The sequence below is a fragment of the Battus philenor genome, unplaced genomic scaffold (genome assembly GCF_028537555.1).
Source record: "Battus philenor isolate CCGP_79_NKW_IND1 unplaced genomic scaffold, ilBatPhil1.0.hap1 SCAF_29, whole genome shotgun sequence".
NCBI lineage: Eukaryota > Metazoa > Arthropoda > Insecta > Lepidoptera > Papilionidae > Battus > Battus philenor.
Genome location: NW_027181692.1, coordinates 3,078,996 through 3,099,598, shown reverse-complemented (window position 1 = coordinate 3,099,598; position 20,603 = coordinate 3,078,996). Strand labels below are relative to the sequence as shown.

The 20,603-nt window shown below is 35.6% G+C and overlaps 1 protein-coding gene across 2 annotated transcripts in view; it reads left to right on the top strand.

The window, feature by feature from the left end:
* The first annotated feature begins 6,642 nt into the window (after nt 1-6,642).
* The window catches only part of LOC137926389 (phenoloxidase-activating factor 2-like), a 31,976-nt gene continuing 18,015 nt past the window's right edge, over nt 6,643-20,603 (top strand). For both annotated transcript variants that reach the window (XM_068769993.1, XM_068769992.1), the window contains exon 1: nt 6,643-6,764. The gene's annotated coding sequence lies outside the window, so the exon portion shown is untranslated. The remainder of the gene's footprint in view (nt 6,765-20,603) is intronic.

Genomic DNA, 20,603 nt, shown 5'->3' with positions numbered 1-20,603 from the left:
TCTGTTTTATTATTAAATTAATTAACGCGACTTCATCACCATCATCATAAATATCATCACAATGACAGAACTTGCTCTGTCTCCATCCAATATCTTCTTTCTCCCTTCTTTTGCCAAAACTTGTTTTATCTAGTATATAAACTAGGTAGTAATTAAACTAGAGTTCTTATCTATTACCTAACACATTATACATCAAAAAGAAAAGAAAAAAACCTTTCAGATATACACATATATACAAACACGTGAAAAGCAAGAGTTAGAAACTAATTACAAAGTGCATTTAAAAAATGAGACTAAAAAATCTACATTACGAACTGTCATCACATATATGAACAGAAAAGACTTGTAGTAGAATTTTATTAAGAAATAATAAATATTGGTAAAGTATTAAATGGAATCAGGCGTTACCTCGCGGAAGTCCATCCACATGCAGTGGTAGTCTTGCAATGAAATGCACCGCCCGCCAGCCCGCTGATAAATGCGTATGCGGCAAACAATGCGAATCACACAACCGCCACCGCCAAATTACTCAACACGTGTTTCACCCCTCCACGGGGCATCTTCAGGAGTTATGTTACACCGATTAGTGCCAAACACAGAGTCTAGGTAAAGACCTATATTTATTATTTTTTTAAAGTCGGTCTAGTGAAAGCACTAGGTATACCGACGATATAGTTAATCACTCCAATCTTCAGAAGAACAAAGGTTACCAATGCAATAAATAAAAAAAATAAAAAGTATTCCCTGCCTGTAGTAACAGTGGGCGGGGCATGTCGCTCTTGTGACCGACAGCCATTGACGCTGAAAAACAAATGGCGACCACGAGCAGGTAGACGTGGTGTCAGTAGATGAAACAACGACATATTTAAGTAATCGCGGGAAACCATTGAATGCGGGCAGCGCAAAATAAATATACCATTACCATCACGCTTGACAGACGGGTTGACAATCTTCTTCTTCTTGAAATGCCTCTCTAACTAGTGGAGGTTGGCTATCAGCTTCCTGCTCTCTTCCTTATTTTTAGTTCAGCGTAATAGCTCAGCAGCGCTGGCGATTCCGGTCCACTCTCTAATGTTACGAAGCCACGACTTCTTTCTCCTACCAATCTTCCTTTTACCAGCGACCTTTCCCATCATGATAAGTTGAAGGAGATTGTATCGTTGGTGTCGAAGAACGTGTCCCAAGTAAGCGACTTTCCTTCGTTTTACTGTGAGCATTAGTATATATGGCCGATTCGTTTCAGAACTTCGACGTTGGTCACCTTCTGAGTCCAGCTTATGGACAGCATGCGTCTATATGTCCACATTTCGAAAGCCTCTATACGTTTACGAAGGTCTTCCTTTATGGTCCAGGCCTCACATCCGTACAGTATGGTTGACAATCGCAGTGCAGTAATATGGTACGCAATGGACGCTGCTTCGGACTAGTTTAACTCGAAATGTGGGCGAAGCTTATGTCCAGTACCATTCCAATACGTACTACTGGTCGTAAATTGCTGCATTTTAGGTTTCATGACCTAAGAAAGAGGTATTTTTTTTGCCTGCGCTTCTTTCTCTCTTAACTTTCGTAGGAAATTTCTATTTAAGAAACATCCAGTATGAAGACTGTCAAGTTACAGGTTCAGTACAACTAATCCAAGCTACGTCATCTTAGTACCATTCCATGACAATATAAAATACCAAAAAAAAATACATTTAGGACACTGCTGTCGTTATCTATATATTTTCTATATATTCTTTTCTTTCATCTATATATTTTCTATATATTCTATTCTATATATTTTCGATAAGATTTTTCATCTTTTGTCAAAATAAAAGTTAGCAGTATTCGTTTAGTTTTCTTTATAATTGGTTAGGTATATAACATGCAACATCGTTTGGTAGTTTCAGTCCGTAGATTGCAAATCATAGATCTCCAGCAAAGATATCTATGCGGGGATATACTATAATCGCCACGATTGGCAAGTGGATTGGCAATCAAAGGACATTCTCTGATAACTTGATTGTGAGCAGTATCAATCCTTTGTAATTATTGCAAGTAGTATAAATTATATAAGATTGTATCCATGGTATTTAATGGAATCAGGCGTTACCTTGCGGAAGTCCATCCTAAGTAAGAAAAGGTCCAATATTTAGTTGTCCTCTGTGTTTGGCACTAATCGGTGTAACATAACTCCTGAAGATGCCCCGTGGAGGGGTAAAACATGTGTTGAGGTGTTTAACGGTGGCAGTTGTGTAATTCGCATTGTTTGCCGCATACGCATTTATCAGCGGGCTGGCGGGCGGTGCACTTTGTTGCACGACTACCACTGCATGTGCGGAAGTGGCTAAATATTGGTCCTTTTCTTACTTTGTATCCATGGATTCGAGCCCGCGTTCTACGATCGCTCAATTGATTTTTCAGCGCATTTGGGTTTGTTAGGTCGGAAATATTTTATAACTAATATATTAATTCTTTACAAAAACAATCAGTTTTAACTCTTTATACATACCGACAAAAACACTGCGATAAAAATAATGCTCTAAAATCTGTCACTAATTTTTTGTTCAACGTTTCAAATCATCATCTATCGGCTGATATAACGATGATGATAATTAAAAAAAACTACAAATTGTGTAAGAAAAGGACCAATATCCAGCCACTTCCGCACATGCAGTGGTAGTCGTGCAACAAAGTGCGACGCCCGCCAGCCCGTTGGTAAATCACTCTGTGTTTGGCACTAATCGGTGTAACATAACTCCTGAAGATGCCCCGTGTAGGGGTGAAACACGTGTTGAGTGATTTGGCGGTGGAGGTTGTGTGATTCGCATTGTTTGCCGCATACGCATTTATCATATATTTTTTTACTTAGGATGGACTTCCGCGAGGTAACGCCTGATTCCATTAAATACAAATTTATTAAACTTTTTTCTACAGACAGCTAACATTTCCTTGAGACACTAATAAATAAAATTACTACAAATTTTAATGCAATGTCTGCGGATCAGCCAAATAAAATGTTTAATAACATATATTACGTGAAAAGGTTTATCACACCTGCATTATGCCATTACGTGCTATTATCTAGACTTGTTATAGATTGAAGCTTAGGCACCATATATAGGTTTTGCAAATATTAATTGGAAACATTGTATGGTTATGTATAGATCAAAGTCACTGTATTTGGTATTCCTCAACCTTCTAGACTCCTTTGACGTATCTTATTATGCAAACATCATCATTATTTCAATAGTAGGTTGTCCACAGCTGGACTTTGGACTCCTCCATAAATTTGTAATAGAACAGGTTGAAAGCGACCTGAATTTAATGTCACCCAATGAACGTTCTACGCTTGCCTGGTCTCAAATCCAGATCCTTAAAGTCCTAGGGCCGTCTGTTATGCTATGAGACCAATCTACTGCTACTTTTATTTCTATCCGCAGGGGGATGTAGGCTGTATGCATCATTGGATCTCCAAATTTCTAATTCTAACTCGTGGAGAAAACCCAAACATAGACCTTTCGATGGCTTTTAAAGTTTGCCATTGGTTGTAGATCTATTTTAGGCACTAATGAATATAGAATAAGATGTTTTCGTTTACTGTTGTTATGGAATGAGCTACCAGAACCAACAAGAAGCGCTAAGTCGCTGACAGCTTTTAAAGAAATGGTAAAAAAAAACTTCCTTGGCCTCTATAATAGGATATTCTGTAGTATCTGTTATGTGTTTGTATTTATGTCATACCTTTTCCATGTAAATATATATATATATATATATATATATAGGTATATACATATAAGTATTATTGTGTGTGTGTATATAGTAATCTATTGATTTATATATACGTACGCTCCGAACTGCCCTCTCCTTTGTCTCTCATCTCCATCCAAAGATTGTCTGGTAGCGATCACCTCCTGCGATTAGACCGCCTCTTATACCATATGAATAGTTTTTTTTTTTGCAATTATTGTCTATGGCGTACAAAAAAGGTGTAAAAATATTTTTTTTTCGTAATTTCTGGTACTACTCCATACGCGACGGCACAATAATTTGAAAAAGCATTCATATAAAGAGATTTACCATGTTATACTTAATCTTGCAATAAATATTGTTACAAAAAGAAATAATATTTTTATTGTACGTGATATTTATCACTATTGCAGTGTGTCAATTTAATACATTAATATAAAACTAGTAGAAATATATAAAACTTTGTTATAATTACCGATTTGGCACCACGCCAGCTAAATGTGAAGCAATCACAGAGATTCGGTTCTCTTTATCAATCCGTCTTAATATCATAAAATATATAACATTACAATTTATATACGTATTGGCGCGAAAATAAGAAAACTCAATGAACAATCACATTAAAATGACAGATTCCAAATTCAAAAGTAATGTTTTGTTTTTTAACTACAACGGTATTTATGGCCAGACTCGCTATATTCTGCGCGGCGAGTTTAATAATGATTTATGTGAACTTGAAACAACGTGGGATTTCTTTTGTTATATTTCTATACTGTGAAATTTATAATGACATGTACACCTTATAAACAATATCATATACGTCTGCGCATTATAAATAAATATAGATTTAATCAACATTTACCGAGAAAAATCTGACTTGAATTATGTGTTCATAGAATTCATATTCGTTATGATAAAAGATTTGTTTGATGTGTTTAGCTCTCTTAAGAGGGAATACTATATTTCGCCACGTATAAAACAATATACATCTATTTTTTCACGAATTTGAAATAACGCGGTTTTTAAAAATTTATACACGAATTTTTTGTTGTAGCAATTTCGTCGTTTCAAACCATAGATGCCTATGACATATGCCACCCCCAAAGACATCTAAGTGGGATATACCATAGTCCCCATGCTGGGCAGAAAGTTGACGATCGCAGTGTGGTAACCATTTCTACCCGTATTCAGGAAACTTGTTTGTAAGCAGTGAATTATATAAAATTGTACTCCGAGAATCGAACGCGCGACCTATCTATGTAGTAAGAAATAACAATTAAGGGAATACGAAGTTCATCGAACCCAACAAGTTTGCGCATTTTTGGTCCGGTACTTGGTAAAAGTACACGCTTGTCATCAAGTAATAATACATAATCACAAAATTGTTTTACATGAATTGAATTTTGACTGTGCTCTATTTTTAAATACTTTTTTTTTCGTAATAAAAGTAAATTGTTTTCTTTTTATGAATACTTATGAAATTTCGTTATTACTTATTTTACACTGTTTTTATGCAAAAATATTTCTAGTGTTTCTTATTGGACTTTTTTAAAAAATTTTGAACATATTTCCAAATTTACCATATGACTTATATTTTTTTCGTATATATATCTCTCAAAAAATTTATATTCAATAAATAAGTTTAGCCAAGCTGACCTATTTTGATCAACATTGCCATCAAACTCACACTAAGTTGTTATTTATTATTTTTAAGTGACCCGATAGTTTTTCCCTACAGGCAATACCGGAACCGGAAAACTACGCTAGAACTGATTGTTGTGTATTGGTCTACAATATCCGACTAGGCGGTCTATGAAGCTTGACCAAGTGTTGGTCTAAACCTGGGGTAAGTAACCTTTTTAATCATCGGAACAATATAGAATAGGCAAATATAGCATTTAATTGTTTTTAGCGAGCTGCACATAATAAACTTATAACATTTTTAATGAACATATGTATAGGAAAATATATTAATTTTAATGAAGAATAAAAAAACAAGATAATAACGGAAAAATAGATATACCTTAGTTTTGATCGATGGTTATTATTATTTAATTGTTTCGGTTTAGAATGTACCAACATTTCATTAAAAACAATTTTTAAATAATGTATTCATAGGAAAAAGTCAAAAATTTAATATATTTTGAATTTAAGGTATGATTGGCGGGCCGTATAAACATGTTTAACGGGCCGCGTGCTTCTCACCCCTGGCCTAAAAAATAAATACGGTGATAGGTTATAAATGCAAAAGTTTTAAAATGGTAAACGTATAGCTAATTTATCAGCAAAAACTTTTTAAGCTTTTACAAATTCTTCTAATTACGTTGCATATAGTGATAACTGAAATATATTACATAAACTATTTTTTTATAGAATGCAACAAGTCAATAACTTGTGGCGATACAAAGTCTACTAGAACAGATAATAAATAATATTTAATTTTAATATGTATTAATAGGAATTATATAAATACATTTTCCTATAATAATATTATTAGTTTATTTATTATTTTTATATATTAATTGGCAGCAAATGAGTTATATATTTACTCCTTAATGGCTTTTACGCTTATAACGAAATCATTTATAGAAAGTAATAGGCCGACAGAGAGTTCCAAGAATTTAAGTTAAGCCTTCAGCACTTATTTAAAACAAAACCAAACAGTTAATACCAGCGGGAAAATAATATTTGCCGATGACATTTACTTGGACCGTATTTAAATATTATTTTATTTGATTTCATAAAGATATAAGTAATTAACATAAAACGTATCTCAATAAAAATAATGTACGACCTTGCATAATTCATATAGTATTATTTATTTCGTAATGACGTAATTAATTTGAATCTGTAACGTTAAAAATGAGAAAATGGCGGGAGTATAAGGTCGGTATGTCAAAACACAAACCAGTTAGACGGCGGTTAGCGTCGGATGCGTTGGTCTGTTTAGTGATATTATATTTTAGTTAAATAAATTTGATTATTAGTGTAAAAAAGTTTTTGTGATAAGAATAATTGTGTGTTTAACTGTAAAGGTAAGGATATTTTTATTTTTAATATTGTTAATTACAAGAACAATTAATAACTGATATTTCATTCTACACATCTACGACTATTATCGATGCGACCGTTTGCAAGAAATACAAATTATTCCTTTACATATTAGCAATAAAGTTATAAGATTAGTTTAGTTTATTATTAATTAAATAGTTATTATTTACAATTCGTTATACGAGTCCAGTAAGTTAGACTTGGGCATGTTGGTAATTGTATATGTACAAAATAATAATGTAATTACACTAGCAACCAATTACAAGTGTTCACTTAAACAATTATGTTAGGTTACAAATAGAAAGTAAAGCAAATTTATAGATGATGCTTAAAAATAGGGCAAGACGGACAATTCAAGGAATGAACAGTGACTGAAATATATATAAATAAAAATTACTCGCTTGTACATTATAACTATTTTTCTATAGTTACTTAATATATTAGGTACACATTTGGAAGTACTATAGGAGAGCCTAGCAAGGTAAAAATTATATTTAAATAGGAGATTCAGAAAATTTATGTCATTTAATTATATTTAAAGCTATTGAACCGTCAGACATTTCTCCGATTTGCAATTGCACATATATATATACATATATATATATATATATATACATATATATATACATATATATATATACATATATATAAATATATATATGAATATATATTATCAAGCACTAGATGTAAGCGAGTTGAATGGTTAATAGGTTATCAATGTATATTCGAACATTTCTTCGAGTTTGATTTAAATGTAATATTTTCACGAAATAAAAACACTGATTACATTAATCAGCTATGTTACATATATAAATATTGTTAGTTACTTCACTGTGGGCTTCTTCGCTGCGCTTCTAATGTACTGTATTCTCTTTTGTAGGGTTGTTATGGGTTATGCATAATTGAAAATTCGCATACTATTACATATCATTTGTAATGGCGGAATAAATGCCTTCAGGCATTCATTAATAGTGAGCCCGACGTGGTGCAGCGATAATTAGTAGTCACCTGTCTTAAATGTTATACAATATATATATATATATATATATATATATATATGCACATGATTAATAATATACATAAGTAACACATGCATATATACATAATTCGTTATTAAAGAGAGCTATGACAATTCTTCCGAGAATAAGTCACGTATATACAAAGTGAACTGTTTTTGTCGACCGTCGGACGGACCCAGATAAAAGAGCAAGAATACAGAGTATATAAGCGAATACTGGTGTCACAGATAACAAATAAAATATTTCTTATCAAATTAATTACAACAGAGAAAATATTTTTTTTATATAAAATTAATTTATATTGTTAGTATAATGTAGGAAATATGAAAGGTTTTATAAAAATATTTGGAAACGAAGTCTTTGTCGTTTCTAAAATTATCACCTAGATGTTACTTCATCATCAAGCGTGGAACGTCGTCTGATGGGTATAGGCTTTCCTCATATATTTAATATAAGACCGATTGTAAGCATCCAGCATTACCTTGATGGACGTCCTTCTTTGCGTTTGCTGGTCCGTAGTCTCCAATCCAGAATCTTAAGGCTCCAGAGTCCATTTGTTTTGAACGTTTTGACCTGTCCACTTTATCATCGTTTTCATATCGACCTATAGACTACCTATGGCCTCCACGACCAGTCTTTTGCTGTTATTCAGCGACTCCTCGCAACCAATCCTATGTCGTTGGTTTAACTAGGGGTCTACCAACACGTCTGCCGGGTCATGATCGTCAATTAAGAACGTTTCGCTCTCAACGTCCATCAGCTGGACCAGCGATATGCCCCGATCTATCAGTTAAGACTGGCAAGTCACTGCACATAAAATAACTACTACTACTACTACTCCGCTAGCTCAGTGACCCAAAGTGGGTCTTGGCCTCCGAAACGAGAGACTTCCACTTTCCTCTATCTTGCGCCATCGTCTGCCATTGGCTGACATTCAATTCGCGCAAGTCTGCCTCAACGCGATCGATCCAGCGATACCTGGGTCTACCCACTGATCTTCGACACCTCGGTTTTTCCAGGTACGCTACCTTCACGCTCCGATCCGATCCCATTCGCTCCAAGTGACCAAGCCAGCGGATTCGTTGAGCTTTATATTCGTATTTTTATATTTATATTCATAAAATAACTAATTAATTAATAATAGGAAAAATAGAATAAGAAAAGTGTAGTAATGTATTAAGAAGGCACAACTCAAAGAAAACTGTGTTAAAAAAATATAATTTGTAAATAATAAAATAAAGAATAAAAAAAATGTACCTAGCCACCTGAGAGTAATAAGATGGAAGGAAGGCGATGAAAGCAAGAAGGAATGGAAGAACAAAGAGACCCTAACCCAATTAATTAGGGGTATGAGAGGCAAAAAAAAAACCGAGCTTGGTTACTTTAGTTATTCGTATAACGTCATATTCTTAATTAATAGGTGTGTGATGAGCCCCTCGTGCTTCTGTGAACCGGGCGTGGGCCAGACCGTGGTCCACCTTGTGGCCCACTGTCCGGCGTTCGGAAGACTGCGCGCAGATTCCGAATGCCGGATGGGCAAAAAGATAGAGGGAAGGAATATCTCGGCCATCATGCAAGACAAAGGGGAGAGAGAATGCTTCCTTAGCTACTGCAGGAAGGTGGTAATAAATGCAATAGGAAAAAATAAAACAAACACTAAAATATAGAAATAAAAGGAATATAGTAGTACTAAAAATAGTAAAATAAATAGTATAATATAAGATGATAATTACAAAGAAAATACGTTTTAAATATTTGAACAATAAATAATGTTGCAAAATAAAATAGTAAGGAAACCTAGAATGTAGTGGTTGAGGATGGATGTACGGCTAATGGAATGAAAGAGAAAGACTGGGGAAAATTGTAGAATGAAAGAAACAGTACGACAGATAAGATGATACATAAAAGAGAAGAATGATAATAATAAAAAAAATATGAATAAATTACTAGAATTAAAAAGTCCCTCTCCCACACGAGATAGGGGAACGAGAGGTCCCCAACAGCGGGGACCATTAAAAAAAAAATAGGTGTGTGATATTTAAAAATTAGAAACGAAGTCATTCAGGGTCGCGCGCGGGAATCCCCTTAACGTCTCGGTTTTATTATCTGTCATTATTAATGCTCTTATAATTGGAGGTACGTTCGCCGCGCGCAATCACGGAAGCGAACGTTTGATATTTCCGAGAATGAATCAATTACGACCTGTATTGTTGTTGGTAATTAATTTTTTTTTTTTAATTTTATAACGAGATTTTCGTGCACGAGAACAAATCGTTTGGAGCCTTGTATCGAGTGCATAATTTTATAGAAAATGAATTCATTAAATCTATAATAAAAGCCACAGTGTGATTTTCATTACGATTCCTATCTCGAGGTGTCCCAAAAGAAAGTTTATATTTATTTAGCTTACTGTGTAAACTCAAGATATATTTTAGGATATTTTCAAGGACTGTCGCAAAAAAAAAGTTTACATTTGTTAAACATACTGCTTGAAGACAACAAATCCGATAAACACGAATTTTATTTTAACCGACAGCTAAACTATTTGGAATTTAGTAAACATAAAGATTTTTCCTTAAAAGGTACAAATTACATTATAATATTTCTCAAATTAAAAATATATTATTGTGACAACTCGGGTAAATATCTTAAATATTTACCCGGACTTTCCCAAAAGAAAATATTATGTTTGTTCTGCATGGTATCAATAATTAAATGTAACAATGCAAATGTTGTTTCAATCAACAGATAATATTCTTAGGAATCTCGTATGCAGTGATAATTTTTTGGAAATTTTTCATTACAATACAATAATACCCCGCTTTACGCGAGGGATACGTTCCAAAAAAAAATCGTGTTAACTGAAATTCGCGTATAACAAGGTTTATGATTAAACATAGTCAAAAATTATTACAAAAAAATACAAATCATTTTAATCAATCACTTCAATTCTAGGAACACTTTATGCAACACATACTCTTATTTTTTACGGAAAAATACATCTATTGTCTTTTGGGTAACGTTTTGTTTACGTTCTTGTAAAATACATTCATAACACCCAACACTGTTTTTAATTGTTTGACAGATGGTCAAGAGACCATAAGTTGATGACTATATTATATTTATATGCACTCTTTCGCGTAATTCGAGGCATTTGAGCGCGAAATTTGCAATTCGCGTTATAGTGAAACCGCGTATAACGGGGTTGCGTAAAGCGGGGTATTACTGTATTTACTACAGGCAGTCACAATATAAGTTTATATTAGTATAATTTACTGTATTAATTGAACTACGTACTTTGATAGGCACGAATTGTCTTTATCTGAAAGACTAGTTATTGGGGAGTTCACATGTGGATCGCGTAGTTTATAATTTTTAACTTCAGGCATAGGCATAGGCCCTCTAAAATATCTATCTACCATAAACGCCATGCTTGGTAGGTCGGTTGGAGATCGTAGTGTTGTATTATGGTACGCAAAGGACGCTGCTGCCTCAGAAAACTTTTTTGTAAGCTTCGGAAATCCTTTATAGTTAATACATATAGCGTGAATTACATAAAATTGTATTCCGAAAATAAAACCTGCGACCAAAGATCGCTAGTCCCATTCCTCTACCGCTGGACCACCACTGCAACTGATTAACACGTACACTGTGGCTTGAGGCCGATTCAGCCTCATGGTAGACTTTGCACTGGTGTGGCGCGTAAAACTCGTGTTTTCTCTCTAGTGCGGCGGCTGTTTACACTCAACCGTATGAGGTATGACAAAGACAAATATAGCTTTCTTTATGTCTGCGAAGCATTGACTCAATATTGTAAAAAAAATGATTGAAACATGAGGCAGAAAAGGCCTCAACCGCACTACTAGGAAGTTCAGCATGAGGCTGATTCGACCTCAGCCGCACCAGCTGAAAGTTCTTCAAAATTGGGCCCGCAGTGAACGTGTTAACTATAAAACAAATCGTTAAAAAAGCGTGTTATGACTCTCAAATTTTATAATTATGGTGCCCTTAAGACAATAGAGGTACTTCAGATGTATATAGTATAGAGCAGGGGTCGGCAAATAGAAACCAGAGGTCGCATGCGTCTCATAAGGCCTCTTGCCCATACCACATTCACCTATATGTTAACCATACGGTTTGGAAAAATATATCTGAACGTCAATAAGAGATAATTCACCGTATGTCGAATAAACAATTTTTTAATTTTAACTTTGACTAAAAATCTTAACTTTACATATTTTTACTAGTATGTTACTGTATTTATTATAGTTATTTAGATAAGTATTTATTTAAACTTCAACCTTATTTATTTTACCTGAACGTTTATTTACTTTTGCCCGTTTTCATTTTTGGCTTATTAAAAAAAACTGCGCTATCGTCGACATAACGCCAAACGTTTCTTCCGCTTAACTTCCTATCGTTACGTTATCTTTTGCTTTTATCATTTGCTTAACATACTTACTTTTTAAACCGAAAAATATTTCTTTGAAAGAACGTGTTACACTAGAAATCATCACTATGGGACGTCGACTGATACATAGTGTCTTCCAACGATCTTAACGAGATCATCTGTCCACCTTGTGGTTGAACGTCCAATACTGGGCTTGCCAGTCCGACACCTCTCCTCTGGGATCTTGAGGCCTGTCCACTTTCAACTTGCCAATCACTTCATCGTCATCATATCAGCTGAGAGACACCCAAGGCCTCTTCTAAATATCGCCAGGATGACCAGACTTGCGTTCCTGACCCTGACAATCCGCTGGGCGATGTCGGTTATTTTCTTTTGTCTACGGATCTCATATCTGATTTTATCTCGTCGAGAAATTCAAAGACCAGCTCTCTTATGGAATGCTCGTTGAGTTGAACTTGTAAATTAAAACGTGTGAGGTCGACATAATTAGAATTATTCATGAAATTTTCCACTGCCAAACAGTGTGAATGTATTTTAAAAGACTTTGGATTTACCCAAAGTGACAAACAACTTATTCTCTGAAATTGGTGAATGGTGCAAGAATTTTTTTTAGTAACCGATATAGATAGTGTCTGTGAGAACAATCTGTGTTTGGCACTAACATAACATGGCTCCTGAGGAGGGGTGAAGCACGTGTTGAGTGATGTAGCGGTGGCAGTTGTGTAATTCGCATTGTTTGCCGCATGCGCATTTATCAGCGGGCTGGCGGGCGGTGCACTTTGTTGCACGACTACCACTGCATGTGCGGAAGTGGTTAAATATTGGTCCTTTTCTTACTTCATATAGATAGCATAGTGGTAGCCCAGTGGTAGAGGAATGATACTTGCGATCATAAGTCGTGGATTCGATTCCTGCGATACAGTCTCATATATAATTAACACTTTGTGTATTATTTATATAGGATTGTCATTGCTAATCAGGTATTCAGAGGACATGCAATAAAGACCTGTGCTTACTATAATCCTATACTGCGATTGCTAATCCGTCTGCCAATTTTGGCGGTTAAGATATTTCCCCCTATTATTAACTTTGGGGGGGGGGGGGCTAACCTTTGCAGCGAGCTTCTAAGCACCAAAACTACGAATTAGTTATGTTACAAGCAATTATTTATACAAAAGTAAAAAATTAAAAACATAGCATTCCCAGTAGCTAGGTTTTCAGATAAAAACAGTTTGTGCCTATCTAAGTAGTTCAAATCACACAGTAAGTTAAACAATATAAAACTTTCTTTTACGACAGCCTGTAGTAAAAAAAGAATTCACACTTTATGCATTAATTATATTGGATTACCACTGTTTATAATCAGAGAATGTGCAATAGAGTTCTTTGCTTACAATAATTCGACACTGCGATTGCCAACTCGTCTGCCAAGCGTGGTGATTATGGTATATCCCCCCATAGATATCATTAAGGGATACCTACGCCTTGCAGTGGACGTCTATGGAATCGCATTATCATTTTAGATAAAAATACGTATTGGAATATTGTTAATCATAAACCTACTCCACAGATTTCTAAAAAGACTGGTTCGAAAAGATCTTCTCTCCATTATTAAAGAAGAAATGTCTATTATAATTTTAGCCGTATTTTGCATCTTTATGGTACATCCTCCCATAGATATCTTTGAGGGATACCTATGCCTTGCAGTGGACGTCTATGGAATCGCATTATCATTTCAGATAAAAATATTTATCGGAATACTATTAAACATAAACCTACTCCACAGATTTCTAATAAGACTGGTTCGAAAAGATCTTCTCTCCTTTATTAAAGAAGAAATGTCTAATATAATTTTAGCCGTATTTTGCATCTAGACTCTTCAATTGTTTTTATTGTTTTGTTATCAAATATTCATATATATATATATATATATATATATATATATATATATATATATATATATATTATTGCATCGTCGATCGTTCAGCAACTATAACTATCGTTTCAGCTGCAAGATGTTCACTGATAACTGCGTAAATTTAGTTCTTATAGCGCCTATTATTACATAGGTCGGAATGGCAGTAGAGATTTCAACCGACTCAGATGTTCAGTTAAACAAAACACGAACGGATAGAAACATGATAAACTCATTAGAGTGTCTGTGGATCGTGGTTCATCATCCTAAACGCGTGTATTTCGTTTAAAATGTCGTAACTTAGCAGTGGGGCCATTAAATACAAAAAAGACGATTTCAGTTTTCTTAAATTAGTAGAGTTAATATTTGCTGGATTTGTTTTTATTTTGATATATCAAGAATATGTATTAGAATATCTACAATATGATTATTATTTGGAAGTTTTGTAAAACTCAAGTTGTTTTATTAACAACACGCATTTACATTTGAACGTTATTTAATGAGACGTTAAATCTAAATATATAGTAATATTTATGAGCTGAGACAATTTATAAATTTTAAAAATGTGTATTATATTGGATCAAATATAACAAAATATTTTAATTACAAAGCCCATTAGTGGGCGTGCGATGTGTGTTGACTACATGTTATAGGCGATAAATTAACAACTTAATTGCGTAGATCAGAGAGGAGATACCGCACAGACTAGCCCGTTGTAAGACATTCGCCCACAGTGTGGACAGACAACTTTTTTTTTAACTTTTTTAAGGCTGTCAGAAGATGCTGGTTCATGGCCACTTTCAGCCAGTATTGGAAATCAATGGAGGAAGCTTACGTCTAACAATATTCCAATTTTAAACATTCAATTAGTAATAAGCGATAATTTTTTTTTCGGATTTCTTAAGAACGATTCGAAGGTGAACAAAAGAAACGGATATAGTCCAGCGGATTGGCAAGTTGAAGTAGCAATAGGCCATAAAGGGGGTAGAACAGATGGCCCCCTTTTTTGGTTTCGCGGGTGAAATCTTCCAGACATTCAAGACGTCCTGCCTCTGGGAGGATAGAGGTATGTGGGATTTATACCCACTAAAACCCCCCGATGATCGCCCTCTACGCTATACAGGGGGCCACGATATTTTCCGGATAGGGATCGCCACGCGGTCTTCCCTCGCGCCGTACTATTTTCGATAGCCCGTCCGGGGGTATGCGTGTCTACGCTACCCCCGAAACCCTCGTGGTGCTATCACGATGGTTCGAGACCACGTCGAACCATCGTCCGCCTCAGAGTCGCCGAAGCTAGTGGGAATTTAGGGCCCTCACCCTAAACTCCCGCGACTCCGAAGGCCCCGTTTATGGTAGGGGAGCACCATTCACCGGAGGACCGTGGCGAGGCGCGTCCCTGCGTTGACAGCGTCGTCTCCGAGCGGGATCTGTCCTCTGCCGATGCCGTTCGACCGCCTGCTTCTGGACCATTACGGTCTCACAGAAAGAGGCCACGGCCCTCCAGACAGATGGCCGCCTGGGCCAACCCGCAAGCTAAACCACACAAGCTGGACAGATGACTTTAAAACGCCGGATGCGAGCTGCTTTCAATCGATTCTATTATGGGAGAAGCTGTCCAGCAGTGAAAATGGTAATGACGATGTCGCGACGTGGGTATGCCCACCACAAGGTGAACCGACTACATAATGTAACGGGAAGTCGCTGCATGCAGGGGAAAACTGGTCATGGTGACAATTTATGGGGGAGGCCTATGCCTTGTAGTGGAAGGAAAACATGTCCGATTAGTCGTGTAACATGCATGCGTCATGGTTTCGTTGAAACTATTTCAGTGATATCTATATTAGTTATAAAACAAAGTGCCTAGTGTAAGCCCTTTATGAATTTCTCAGAATAACGTTGTTTGCTACATTGGGTAAGTCCCATGACTTATGAAATACAATAACACTGTTTGGCAGTGGAAATATCTATGATTAATTATTATTAAACAGGTTTACACTTTACACAGGTTGTCTTCTTTGCAAGGCCACAGCACCTCAACGAGCTTTCTATGAGGACTGCTCGGGGTTTTATACGAAATTAAATCAGATTTGAGGTCCGTTGACAAAATAAAAGAGATAGCTCTGCGATTTTTTTTATATCCTCCGACATCTTGTACTCCCTATCTTGTTGTAAGACAGGTTGTTTGATATACTTCAATGAGTTTTTCACTTTCTTTTCCTTGTATTTCTGTATTATTTCTATCATTCTTCGTATCTTCTATCTTTCCTCTATTATTCTATAATTTTCTATCGTTCCTTTTCATACATATTTCCGTTCATTCATCGCCTCACTTCCTTCGCCTCGTTCCTTAAATATAACAAACTCGGATCATCATATTTCTCTGCTTAATTTATATTTATATATGCTATTCTACATTCTTATAATATGCTAGTTGTTACAATTTATCGCAGATTACATTTTTTATATTATTTTGCTAACATTTAATTCTATTTTTATTTTATTTTTCTCTACACCTGTTTATTTGGTTGCTTTACCGACCTGTATCTGTTTCCCGTATCCGTCCTCCACTATCTTTCTGCAGCATTTGAGGAATCTCAGAGGATCGAATTGAAGTGGGTATGCAGGCTACATATCACGCTGAATAGATGACAGCGCAAGAGCAGTCGTCAACGAGGTTTTTAGGGCGGCATATGCCTTGGGCGTCTATCAGCCGACATCATGATGAAATGATTGGCAAGTTTAAACTGGACAGGCTACATAGTGAACTCTGGGACCTTAAGGTTCTGGGGTAGAAACGTCGGACTAACAGAAGTTGACCTTGCCAGGGCATATGACCATATGGAAGTTCTACGGCTGAAGTGACAAATCATCTAACTTTCATTGATAAACCGTATGTAATATTTGCGAATTATTCCACTCCTTTACAGTATGCATTACGTCCTCAAGACGATAATTAATGTTAATACATTGAATATACAAGAGGTCGGTAATATGTTACTTATTTTTTTTTGTATCGGCTTTATATTTTTCGTTTAGAAATTGAATCATTCATAGAGTTCACTTGAACGCTAAATAATCAAGGTTAAGTACTTCGAAGAATTGCTCGTCTGAAATGTCAATGGACGGCTCAAATCGCTCGTGAATATGATTTCTTTTTTTTTATAGTGACCCCCGCTATTGGGGGCCTCTCGTACCCCTATTTATGGTGGGACAGGGATTTTAATTGCAATTTAATTTTTCACATGATTTTTTATTTTCTCTCTTTCATATTTTACTTTCTCTTTCGGTCTATTATCTATCTTTCATGCTACATTTCTACTTTCTTACCCTTTTGCTCTGTTCATCTATCATTCTTTCCTCTTTTCTTTTTACATTTTTACTTATTTTCTATAATACAGTATATGTCACATTTGAGTTTTATTTTATCACATTTCTTATTCTATATTTAGATTTTTATTTTTTTGTATAACGTTTTTAACTATTTTCTTGCAACAAGCGAGGAATTCTTTCCTAGTTTCTTTTTCGCCTGTCAGGGAGGCTATTGTCTCCTCCCTGATTTTAACGCCAGACCGGCACTCGAATTCGATCGTGAATATGACAGAGATGGATAGCTCGCGAGCTAAAGAAAAGAAAGATATATATCTTTGCAAAAGATATAATCACTCTCAGCGCGTGTGTTGCAATTGTATCTCTATATCTTTGTGCTTAAGACTCAATTTTCGTGATGAGTTACAGTTCCTTCAGAGTTATAAGGATAGGTGGGCTTATATAGCAATTTACACGTAAAATAGAGAGACAGATAGCTATTACATTTTTGTATTAATTCATTTTGACATTAAAAATGTAAACTACGAATTTTCAGAACGACAACACACGAGCGAGCGTTTAGCTTTGTTGTGCTATATGACAAAGATATAAAATGCTTAATAGGAATATTTCACACGTGTTATTCCGCCTTACTTTGTTCTAAGTCTGAGCTAAAAGAGCCGATGGTATAAATCATGGATGCACAGACCGCGGCCTGCCGGTCGAATACTGGTGGCCCAAAAAAAGCAAAAATAATACTCTCGTACATTCGAAAAATATTGAATTCTATTCCAGAATAAAACCAAAAAATTTAATTACCTATACTTGTGGCGGCCGGCCCGCCATCAGTTCATGATTTGCCCGAGTGGCCCCTGGTCTTAATAAGTCTGTGCAACCATGGTATAAAGGGTGTATTCTTAGTGTCAGCTGCCTTATTCTCTCTCTGAGTCATACTGAGCTGAATGAGTTAAGGATATGAAAGAGTGATATATGCCAAGATCGAATATATTATATGTTATAAATCACTCTTTTCTTGTCAGGGATACATTTTGCCCATCTCTAATATATCTAATATTTACATATGACAAATCAGTAATAAACTAGTTAAGGATTTAATTAACACGTTCACTGCGGCTTGAGGCCGATTCAGCCTCATGGTAGACTTTGCACTGGTGCAGCGCGTAAAACTCGTGTTTTATCTCTAGTGCGGCGGCTGTTTACATTCAACCGAAACATGAGGCAGAAAAGGCCTCAACCGCACTACTAGGAAGTTCAGCTTGAGGCTGATTCGACCTCAGCCGCACCAGCTGAAAGTTCTTCAAAATTGGGCCCGCAGTGAACGTGTTCAATTGTAATGGAGAGTTTTGATGATTTTTCTGATGATTCACAAATCATTGGTATTAATGTTGTATGTAAATAGATATTAATAACTGTCTGTATACTTACGATATAAACATCTTAACTATTGTCCGTTGGGGCTATAAAGTTTGAATGGCGACTGAGGCGGTAGACGTGGCGATCATTGGAGAAGTATTATGCCTTGCAGTGTGCACCTACTGGCTGATATAATGATGATCAATATAGAAAAATAATATAAAGTTAAATTCATTATAACAAAAAACATAAAACAGGAAAAACGTGCGCGGCAATTTGACGTCTTATATCACGAATAAATCGGTTAATTACAAAAGTATATGTATGACCTCGTTAGCTACGGTGTATTAAAAATATATTATTGTTCATTATGATATCGCGTTCTTATATATTAGTTTCATCGGGCGATAATTTCAAATATAGGCACAAAAAAAAACAGAATTATACATAAATAAAGCAACGAGCTAACTTTTTAAGATGGTTGTCAAAATTAAATATTTATTTTAATAATGTCAATAAATAAAATTAAAAAACTCAGTATAAAAACTATTGTGAAATAAGCATATGTAAACACGACTCTAATACAAAGTACTGTGGTCTGATATAGCTTAGCAAAGTAAAGTATCGTCGTCTATCTTTCATATTTAATGGAATCAGGCGTTATCTCGCGGAAGTATATCCTAAGTAAGAAAAGGACCAATATTTAGCCATTTCCGCACATGCAGTGGGAGTCGTGCAATAAAATGCACCGTCCGCCAGCCCGCTGATAAACGTGTATGCGGCAAACAATGCGAATCACACAACCGCCACCGCCAAATTACTCAACACGTGTTTCACCCCTCCACGGGGAATCTTCAGGAGTTATGTTACACCGATTAGTGCCAAACAAACTGCATATGTGGAAGTGGCTAAATATTGGTCCTTTTCTTACTGTCTATCTTTCAGTCTATCAAAGGCTTAAACCACGCTTGGCAGGCGGGTTGGCAATCGCAGTATGTTATTACGGTATGATTAATGAACAAAGTGTAAATTATTTCAGATTATATTTCCAGAATCAAACCCGTGACCTACGATCATTCATCTATACAATTACTGTAACTAAATTTAGACGATTAATTTCCGGTATCAAAATTTTAATTAACACTAAAACTTTATATGCAAATTCGACGCGTATATTTTGTTCATCATTCATTTTCTGTTGTTTTTCCGGCCGTTTTCTCACATTCGCATTTTTGTTATCAAATTTCCAGGATTGAAAACGCTAAAACTAACTTTGTGCTACTATTACTAATACAAAAGTATCTTAACTAAAAATTAATCGGAATTTTGTATCAGAATCATTTATTTGAGCTGAAATAAAACACATGAAAATATAACTTGAACGCTTTTTATTGTTAAAATCAGCCAGATACAAATATCTCCCTTGCAACCTATGACTGTTAGGGCCGAAAGGTTGCGGGGTGGGTACAGGACTTCCATTAGGAGAACAGATGACATAGTGAAGGTCTCGAAAAGTCACAGGTAGCGCAAGAGTGCTTACCGTCCACAAAGACGAAGAAGAATGTAGACTACCCTCTGGACATGTCACTCCACTTTCTACCACCATCATCATTTTAGCCACAGGACGACCACCAGCCTCACCCATAGATTTCCAATAGAACCGGTAGGAAGTGGCCTGCATCCGGCATCTTCCTTAACAGTCATCTGTCCACATTGGGAGCAGATTAGCCCAGGCCATCTCTTCTGCCACCTTTATGGCTTGCCTATTTCTACTTCAACTTGCCAATCTACTGGA